Genomic DNA, 9237 nt, shown 5'->3' on the forward strand with positions numbered 1-9237 from the left:
TAAAGCACGAGTCAAAGTCAAGACCCGGGGGCCGGATCCGGCCCTCCAGATCATTTTATTTCATTGTTATTAATGACCCGATGTTAACTTGCGCTCATTTCTAACTTGTATAATTTTGACAAAATATATTTTAATGGAGAGTAAACTATTTAAAGTTTAAGTTGATTTATTCTGGAATAATATTCCTGACTTTTTATTATTCATGATTTTGTTAAAAAGTTACAGTTCTAATGTTTTAAAATTTGGCATTCTGCTAGATTTTTGGACTATTTTTAACTACGGCCCGCGGGCCATATGTGGCCTGTTACACTGGAATAAAAGATTTTGATTTCCCGTATTCATGTTTGATTTCTCTGTAGTTCAAGTGTCTCCCCACAGAGGGCGCACTACAAATAAATGAACCTTTGTTAGTTATTCTGAATTCATGCTGTGCTTGAAGATTTGTTTGTTTTTTCCGATATTCTTGTGTGATTTCCAAGTCGGTCAGACATTTTTCCGATTATTCCAACACCGTATGAACACAGAATTCCCTGAAATTGAGTTTTTTCCTGAGGAACTCATTGGTGAAGATGGCACTAAAATGAGATAAAAACCACAATTTTGAAATCAAAACTCCAAAATGTTCTGTTTTAAAGTTATTTTCAATCAAAATTTGAGTGTGTTTTTGCAAGATCCTGTGTAAATTCTTCTTTTTAAGAGGTCAATTACCAAAACATGCCACAGATCTGCTCCTGCCGGCCCTTCTGTCAAATTTTAGAACTTTGTGTGTCCTACGAGTAAAATAGTTTGCCCATTCCTGATGTAGAGCCAGTCATAGCAAATTGGGGGCTCGTCCGGGATTTGTGGTGTAGAAGAAAAGTCTCACTCTCTTTTCAAGCAGGTCCACGGTGGAGGGGCTGTAGGCACGAACATGTTTCAGAAGTGTTCACTACGACTATCGCCTGCAGCATGCCCATAGGAAAAAATGTACTTGAAACATACAAACTCCAAACAGAAAGAGATTCAAACCAAGTTCTTCTTGAATGTTGACAGTGCTAACCACTGCACCAAAGACTTTCTGTACTTAATTCAGTCTGAATAACAAAACTTCTGATGGTTTTCAGTCTTTCAAATCATTCATTAGAGCCGACATTAGAGGGCAGCAATGCTTTATTAACCAGAGACAAATCCTATTATCACCATCAGCACTTTGACTGAATCACAAAATATGTCAGAAATATTTAATTTTTTTAACATGCATTCATGGATTTTCAGATTAAATTAAGTCAAATTAGAGACATTTCACTCAAAATAGAATTAAATTTAAAAAGGAAATGGGAGCTGATGGGATGTTGAACTCGCTATTCTGTGTTTTTAAATAAGAAAACATTAAAAAAATTTTTTTTTTTTTTAAAAAGTATAAAAATAAGAATATTCAAACAAAATAAAAGGAAGCAAAAATACCAATACAATTATAAAACTATATAGAACTCAAGTAGTCACCCAGAGAGCGTGACGTTCATTAGGAACAAAGTTTGTTTATAAAGAAGAGTTTTAATTTCTCTTGAATTTAAATAGGAAGTTATGGGATGGCCACAGGACCTATGCCAGTTTGTGGCAAAGTGGGAAATTAGCAGACTTTCAAATTTTCACACAATTTGGGAAAAGAAAACTTTACGAAATTTCACGCACACACCACAAGATTGAGTCTATAACCAGAACTAAGTTTTGTTGACCTTTGACCTCAGGAATTCCCAATTTAACTCACAATATAGTACCAACAAAAACTTGCTCTGCTAAAAATGTTTATCTATCACCTCAAAAATCACCAAGAATGTATATAAAGCTACTTATTTCCCTTTACTTTACTTTTTTACTTAAGAAAAAAAGTTGGAATTGAAAGATTTAGATTTCTAACGTTGTTAGCTTTAATGTTTTAATGTGCCAAGCTTGCAAAACTGGCGCTCCCATGTTGTTCCCATATTTTTTTAAAAATCTGAATTGTCGGCTCAAGCTGAACGAAACGATATGACATACGACACGAACAGATGAAAAATGTGGGCATGGCGAGCAAAAACCTCCGTTGCCAAGGAAATTCAAAATTTTACTTTTGCCAATTCTTCTAAAAATGACTTACATGTGTGCGTCAGCCCCAGGCGACCAAAACATAAAATGGTTGCTATGGAGATAAAACCAACAGAAAAGCCGCCATTTTGAAAAAAGCTGTCTTTTTTTAATATTAATTTATCTGACCGAGCTCATTAGGGCAGACGAAAAGGGGGGTAAAGGGGGGAGGCAAGGACAAATGAATGCTCCCAGCTTCAATCTGAGTTTATATTTATTGTTTAGATAACAATTTTAGCAATTTTTCCTTTTTTTAACGACCTCTTATATTGTCCTTAGGGCGTTTTTTGACCAAAAGGAGCCACGATGAAAAGAAAGAATTTTCACGCCTTTGATAAACTTTAGAGTGACTGCAAATAGTTAAGGTCAAAGCATATTATGAAAACCCTTATCTAACCTGCAGGATGAATCTAAACGATGTCTTGTTAAATTAGCAGGAATGGAGGAAGAACCTTTTATTGATGTTAACAGTAAACGTCTGCACGTTTCAGCTTTGAATCATCGGCCCGCTGATGTCTTTGGAAGAAAAATGTGCAGGTTTCGCATTCTGAGTTGTGGGAAGCAGCTGAAGGACTTCAGTTGTGTCTGAAAGCGCCTCCGGTAAAAACGGCATTCCAGGAAAGAGCAGCTGCTGCTACAGATTATACAAGTCTGTGAGTTTATAGAAGCTTCTTTCTAAAAATAGTAACACACTATTTTTTCCTGGAGCAGATCAACATTATTGTCATGTTTTATGTGTGTTTTGTAACAGTAGGAGGAAATAATCAGATCTGAGTTCAGTGTGTCTCTGGGACAGGAACACAATTACTTTGATTTCTCCTGATAGTTTTTTTAAATGTTGGAAACACATTTTTAAATTTTATTTCCTGTTTCAGGAAAGTGACTTTTATTAGTTACAGATGTTTACTATACTGAAAGATGTCACGTGCTGCAAGACTTTTACAGCTGGTCAGCAATATTTACTCCACAAAATAAAAGAACATTTTACTTCCTGTTATGAGTATTATAAGATTCATTTTTCTGCTTTTTCTGCAGACTTGACCCTTAAAGTTCCCAATGATTAGCTTTAGATTTATTTATTTATTTTTTTTTTAATTTAACATTTGTTTAAGTTGCATTTTATTTTGAAGGTAATAAAATGCATCCTCGTCTCCATGGTAACATGAAAAACATTTCCTGGATTGTTCTCGTCTGAATATAAAACAATAAAAATCAACAAATGAACAGATAGTAGAGGCTCATATTTATGAACCGCAGCCGGTCAACAAAGAGCAGATTGTTGACCTTTGACCTTAGAAAAACAAAAGAGGCCGCCATCTTGAATTTTAGAAAAAAAAGAATGAGAAAAAAACTTATTTCAGGTAACAAATTGAAACTCACCTCCTAACTCTTTGAAATTCATTAGGGAGCAACTTGGAGAAAAAAATTGTTGGAATTAGAAGTTGTCAATTTTGAACGTTGTCAGTGCGGCGTCCTCACAGAAATGGCGTTCTCCTGTCGTTAGCACATTTTTTACTGAAATATTGTGAAAATGTAGAACATGAATCCCCAGCTCAAGCTGAACAAAACAATATAACATGTGATGTCAAAATGTTTGGATCGTGGGCGTTGCTAAGGAAATCAAAAAATATACTTTTGTAGATTCTTCTAGAAATCACATAGATCTATTCGTTACCCCCAGACAACCAAAAAATAAAATGGTTGCTATGGAGATAAAACCAGCAAAAAGCCGCCATTTTGAAAAAATCTTGTGCAGTTCAGGCCGAAACAGAGGAGGAGTCGGTTGTTAATATTTTGACTGGAATATTGTAAAAGTGTAACACATGAATCCATGGCTAAAGCTGAATAAAACAATATAGCATTTGATATGAAAATTTTAGAAACATGGGCTGATTAACAAAAATATCTATTGCTATGGAAATAGAAAAAAATGTTTTGAAGATTCCTCTAAAAAGTGACATAAATCTGTTTGTCAAATCCAGACGAACCATAAATAAAATGGTTGCTATGGAGATAAAACCAACAAAAAGCCGCCATTTTGAAAAAATCTTGTGCAGCAACAAACTGCAAAACGAAACTTTTCGGCTACAAATAGAATATTTCATATTTCATTGAAATTATATTTCATTCAGTATATAGAGCAATATATAGATTGTATATTTCAATATAAGAAAGCGGTAATAGTTGGAGTATTTCAATATACTGATAAATATTGTTTCCGTACATGGAATATACTGTAAATATAGTGTCCTCCATATATTGAGAAATATTTGGTTGTTTTGTAAGTTAAAAAACTTATTTTTCCAAGGATTCTTCTTAAAATCAGATGAATCAGACAACCAAAAAATAAAATGGTTGCTATGGAGATAAAACCAAGAAAAGCCACCATTTAAAAAAAAAAATATATGTTTTTTTGCAGCTCTGGCCAGAGACATAATTTGGTGCAACAAATTGAAACTGATCTGACGGATTTTGTCTAAGTTGCCAGAGGTTTCCTCAGAAAGAACAGGTTTGGCGGCGGTAAAACCGTGACTGCGGGGCCTATTCTTGCAGTAATGACAGGCTCTGGACTAATCATTCATCTGGGGTTTCCTTGTCTTGGGACAGGAAGCTCTGAAAGCTCTCTGACGGGAACCGAATTCCAAAGCAAACGGTCGAGCAGCGATTCTTGTCATCACCCTTTAACCTACTTCCTTTAAGTACCGACAAACACAAATGAATATTTATGTGTCACCGCATTTTATGAAGCAGGCGGGTGAATGTTTCACCTGCTGAAGCAAAGGTCACTAATAAGGAGAAGACTGAAGATGTGTGGTCTGAATGAACTGACTGACTCTTGGTGTGTTTACAGCCGATTGCAGGAAAAGATCAAATTCTGATTTCCAGTAACGCTGCTGATTTTCATGACGGGTTTTGTATTGAAGTGTTAAACGTGAGCAGAACATTCTGAGATCAGATCGTAAATACAGACGTGGTTAAAGGTCAAGGGCAGGATGACGTTTTCTTTATTGTGCATATGTGAAAAAAATCTATTCTAACTGAAAACAATACAGAATTTTGGAGGAAATGATTCTGCATGTTTAGGATTTTGGCAAAAAACTTAGGAAATGTTTTTTTTGCAATTCATTAATTTTTTTTTCCATATGGTTTTTGTTTTCAGTTTTAATGGCTATTATTTTACAGATAATTTAAAAAAAAATGTTTTGCTGCATTCAAGCCATTATTAGTTCTAAATAATGTATTATTTTATAATTTTTTTTAGGGCTGTGAAAGTTAAATTTCATGAATAATTGAACAAAATTAAGGCGTTAATAAATATTATCCTGACATGCAGATGTGTGATCTAAAATAAACTTGATATTTTATTAACTTAAAGAGATAATACAGCATTATTTAAAGTTTTTGAACTAAAGTGATCTTTTATTTTAATAATTAAGACAGAAGATGAACGTCAATCGACAGCTGCAGCACAGATAGAAAGATCTGCTGTGGTCGGCGGAGCCAAACGAGGAAACCAATAATATTTTATTTTGGGATGAATTTTTCTACGGTAACGACTACCGGTTTTGTCTAAAAATTGTGTAAACTCTGCGGTTCACTGGAAAAGTCCCGTACGAGAGGCGAGCGGTTCCGAGTGGACAGACACGCCCCCACCTGTGTGCAGACTCCAGGCGGGCCGACCTGAAGTCCAACTGGATCAAACTTCTCCCCCAAAATTTTATTTTATCATTTTTCAAAAACAATTAATGAGAAAAAAAGGCTAGAATTGAGATTAATCGCGATGAATTTTTCTAGTTTGCGATTAATTAGTTAAAACATTTTAATCGATTTCCAGCCCTAATTTTTTCACATTTTCTTGACTCTCCTTAATGTCCTGATGGCAAAACCTGATATTTGAGTGCTTAAGATGGAATTCAGATAAAAAACAAAACCTCTCCATCCTCGTTTATGGTTTACTGACATAAATTGCTTTATGAAAAATGATTGCATCTTTTCAGAACACAAGTGTTTGCACATATTCTTTCTGGGTAGGAAGTGCTCAGTCAGCGTTTGTCCAGCGGCGCCAAAGCAAAGCTGTGGACAGACACCAGGGGATTTCTCTCCAAGACCTTCCAGGAACCTGAACTTCTGGTTCTGGTGAACTTCCAGCTCTAAAGCTGCCACATCCTTGAGAGCGGGGGGCGGGGGGGCAGAGCGGAGGTGGTGCAGTCCTATTGTCTGTAGTGAAGAAGGTGCACGTGCTCGACCGGGATTGGTCGGTTGTTCTCTGTACGGAACAGCTGAACTTTGAGCTCTCTCCTGGTTCTCTGAGGAGACAAAACCAGAATACAAACGGGATAAACATCCATGCATAGATATATCACATGTAGAGTAGAATACAAATATTAGAGACTCAAATACTGGTCAAACGCCAATAAATAAGAGAATAAAAAATCAATAAAATGTGCAAAAATAAATAAATAAATACATTAATTAATATTCTCCCAAAAGATTGCACAATGTTATCCGTCCAACAAGTCCAAACATGATGTCTGGTCTCAGAGGGATTCAGAGAGAATCATAGATCCAGATTTAGTAGATCAGTAATCTAACAGCTTGTAGTAAAAAACATTTTGGAGGTTCTGCTTTAGACTTGATAGTAAATTAAAAAATTAAGAGATAAACCTCCATGCATACATATTTACAAACACATGTAATTGATGCCACTATAATATGGAGGCTGGAAAGAGCCAGTTTGAAATAAACACATACACCATTAAATAAATAAATAAATGTGTCATTAATTATTTAAAAGTGGCAATGAATAAATAAATGTTGAAATAAATGTGGCATTAAAATATTAAAATGGAACATTTAAACATGTAATGACATATTTATTTATTTCATTGCCATTGTGGGTTAAAAGAGCCAAATTGAAATAAATACATTTAATATGAAAGACATAAATAAATGTGTCATTAATGATTTAAAAGTGGCAATAAATAAATAAAAGTTTAAATAAATAAATACATGTTGAAATAAATGTGGCATTAAAACATGAAAAGAGCTCATTTAAGTATTTCATGATATATTTATTTATTTCATTGTCCCTTGTAGGTTAAAAGAGCCAAATTGAAATATATAAATAAATATGTCAATAATTATTTAAAAGTGGCATTAAATAAATAAAAGTTTAAATAAATAAATAAATGTTGAAATAAATGTGGCATTAAAACATGACAAAAACCCATTAAAAAGCACTTTTTAACATTTCATAATATATTTATTTATTTCATGATTTAATGACACATTTCATGAAACAGGAAGTGGACACACCATTCAAATGCAATCTGTCAAACTCTGCCGTCAAACTCAGTGGGCGGGCCTAACTCTCATCATCGCTGCTCCATTGCTCTGGCCTGGAGCAATCCTCGTCATGGCGAAATCAGTAATGGAGACCTTTGTGATCTTTCTTAATGGACAGGACGTCAAAGCAGGACCGTTGATCTCAGGAAACTCGGGAATCTTCGTTTTGAAAGACATCAGTCTTAAAGGACTCGAAGGTGGAGATTGTTGAACGCTCCATTCCGATGTTTCCATTTACAGACACATACATCCATGTATCCGTCTCTGTTTTCCTCGTCCGAGCTGGAATTCCTCGTTATTTAGTAATGTTAGGTTGGGGGTGTGAGGAGCTGTAAGCTAGATGTAAAAGCATATAAACAAAGGGATGATGGGAAGTCGAGGCAGGCTTACTTCCAAAACAACAGGCGCGTCCACGACTCAGAGGTGAATCTCTAATGAACTCCTGCTGCTCTGCAGAAACTATGTCCTAAAAAGTGACAAAAGTTTTTGATTTAATTTAATTTTAATTTAATTTTAATTTGATTTGTTTGATTTGATTTGATTTGATTTGGATTTGATTTGATTTGATTTGATTTGATTTGATTTGATTTGATTTGATTTGATTTGATTTGATTTGACTTGACTTGACTTGACTTGACTTGACTTGATGTGATTTTGGATTTGATTTAATTTTGGATTTAATTTAATTTTGGATTTAATTTAATTTGACTTGATGTGATTTTGGATTTGATTTAATTTGATTTGACTCAATTTGATTTTGGATTTAATTTGATTTGATTTACAAGCATAAAAAGCACAAAAGAATAAAAGCAACAAGTATCTGATGAATATTGATATAAATGTTTAATTCTGTATTTGTGTGTGTCACTGGGTGCATCATAAACAGAATTTGTGGCCAAACGAACAAATATCTTCTGTAAAAGTACGATTTTTTCTGATAAACAGGACAAGGATTTGCCCAAACAATATTGCAATAAGACAGATTTCAGATTTTTATCAAAAAAGACATATAATTATAACAAAAATTTTACTGGAAACACTTTGAAAAAAGAGTCTTAGATCTATTTAAATTTTTAAAAATCATATTTGTATCAACTCTCGTTGCTGAAGACGTCAGTATTAATGATTCAGAGACTTTCCCTCCAACATCTACCGTGACCAGAGTTTCCTGCAGCTTTTGGACACAGAGCTCCTTCTGTGGTTCAATCATCAGCAGGTAGTTCGGGGGGGCAGACATGTGACCTCTCTGAAGGAATTCCCCAAATTCAGAAACATAAACACCGCCGCCTCTCACGTGAGGACCAACGTGAGCGGGTCTGAGGAGACACAAAAAGGTGGAATTTCAGAAACAAATGCAGATTAAAACGCTGAAGAAAAACAGGTTGAAATCCCAGATTGTTTCACCTAAAGGTCGGTGTCGCTACATTTAGTTTCTGTCCCATTTTACACTTTTTTTTTGCTCCTTAACGCATCTTTCTTCACCATTTTCCAATGATTTTAAACGTATTATTTGATGTTATTCCTATTCATGACCACAAAAACGTATTTAACATAAATCAAAAGGAGTTTTCTAGAAAACACCATCTTGAATTTATAAAAAAAATATCTAGTACATTCTAAAAATGTAAATACCTCCTAGAGATTTCAATCGATCCCCTCCTAACTCCTTAAGCATCATTAAGAATCTACTTTGGAAAAAATGTTGACTTTAAAGTTTGCAGGTGTTAAACAGCGTTAGCATAGCGAGCTAGCAAAAGAGTCGTTCCTCCGTTATTTATCTATCGGAAT

This window comes from Oryzias melastigma, linkage group LG19 (assembly GCF_002922805.2).
Source record: "Oryzias melastigma strain HK-1 linkage group LG19, ASM292280v2, whole genome shotgun sequence".
Taxonomy (NCBI): Eukaryota; Metazoa; Chordata; class Actinopteri; order Beloniformes; family Adrianichthyidae; genus Oryzias; species Oryzias melastigma.